The sequence below is a fragment of the Aplysia californica genome, unplaced genomic scaffold, assembly GCF_000002075.1.
Source record: "Aplysia californica isolate F4 #8 unplaced genomic scaffold, AplCal3.0 scaffold00210, whole genome shotgun sequence".
Classification (NCBI taxonomy): domain Eukaryota; kingdom Metazoa; phylum Mollusca; class Gastropoda; order Aplysiida; family Aplysiidae; genus Aplysia; species Aplysia californica.
The window spans coordinates 65,713-67,466 of record NW_004797480.1 but is presented as its reverse complement, the minus strand read 5'-3'; positions in this window follow the sequence as shown (position 1 = coordinate 67,466).

The following is a 1,754-nucleotide window of genomic DNA, read 5'->3' as shown; positions in this document are numbered from 1 at the left end:
CCCTCCCCCTCCCCCACCCCAGGTGAAAAAAGGTGATGATGAATGACATCCACACAGACGTACAAGACATGATCTCGGAGATAGCAGTATACAGTCACAGTGTACACATACCGTGCCAAGTAGTTGGTTAAGAGCGCACTTCTTCCAGTGGACGTTTTTTGCGATGTTTGGAATGGCACATACTGTAGAGTAGAAACAGTGTAAGACGACCTTCCATTGGTGGAGAAAAAAGTGAGCATATTAGACGAGAAGTCCAGTGGAATAATCACAAACTCAAACTCGTGAAGGTATCAATTTTGAACGCTTGTTGACTCATAACTGTATTTCTGTTCAACTGTTGGTTAATTATTGTCTTTAGATTTCCCATTCAACAAACATAACAACAAACCATCAATCCAACAAATATGAAGTTATGAGTCCACAAGCTATCAGAAATGACACCCTCACAATTTCCAGTTTGTGACTTTGCAATTTTATCCGTGGATTCCTCGACAGATTAACATCCTACACAGTTTCATTTTAATGTAAAAATAAATAAATAAAAAAACAAAACAAAAACGAAAGGTGGGGGTAGGGGGGGGGGCAGCTGTTTGTTTAGGTTTGTGTTTTGTACAGGAGGCCGTTTTTCAACGCTACCAAGTTGACAATACAAGGACACACACACACGCGCGCGCGCACACACACACATACACACACACACACACACACACACACACACACACACACACACACACACTCACAAACACACACTAAAATGATTTGTGATATTGAATGACAGTATTCATGTTCTATTGTAAAATGCTATGCTTTCAAATATACGTTTTATCCACTGACATTTTAAACTTGGCCCAAATTTCTTGAGGTATTTTCGGCATACCTGAAGGAATAAAAACTAGACACTTTGGTTTAAACAAGGGGCCCCCATTTTATCTTACCGCACTCTTGCTATGTAGATACGTTTATGATTTTCTGGAGTCTTGGAATTTTCATTCCTATTTTTATCTCTTAAATTTTCGAGAGTAACATTCCTTTCAGAACTTGTGGCTATTTTAGACGATAAAGTATTCTAACAGTAGAATGCCTAAAGATCTTAATCGTGACGACAGAGACCTATCTCCGAGATCTCCTTCCAAAAATGAAGTCTAGATCTAGGTGAAAATGGGACTAGGCAGATCATTTTTCTGTCTACAAGAACTTAACGTAGCTTTCGGTGTTAACATGGCATTGGAGTAAATCTCGAGTGGTGTCACTTCTGGGTTAATAATCAAGAACATGTTGAGTGAATAATGAAGTGGATGTGTTAGAAATACTGAGTGATTGTGAGAAATCTTCTTGTCTAGCTATAGAGTTTCGTAATGGAATGTGTGTTATATATGCTTTTTAGCGTTTGTCGTAACCAGGTTTATGAGTTGTCGTTGTGTGCCATCTTAGAATTCTAAGGTATGATACAGCTTACTATGTTGTGTTTTTATAAAATGGGACTCTTTCAGGTAGGTATGTGCAAATGTGTGTGTTTGTGTCTTTGTGTGTGTGTGTGTGTGTGTGTGTGTGTGTGTGTGTGTGTGTGTGTTCGTGTGTTTACTTGTTTGCATGTGTTTTACACTTTTGTTTACGCGTGTGTACGCATGAGTATGTGTGTGTTTGTCCGTGTACGTGTGTTTGTATGTGTATGTATGTGTGAATTGGTGTTTTGTACGTATGTATCATCAGCATGCATGTGTGGCAGTGTAAGTGTGTGTGTGTGTGTGTGTATG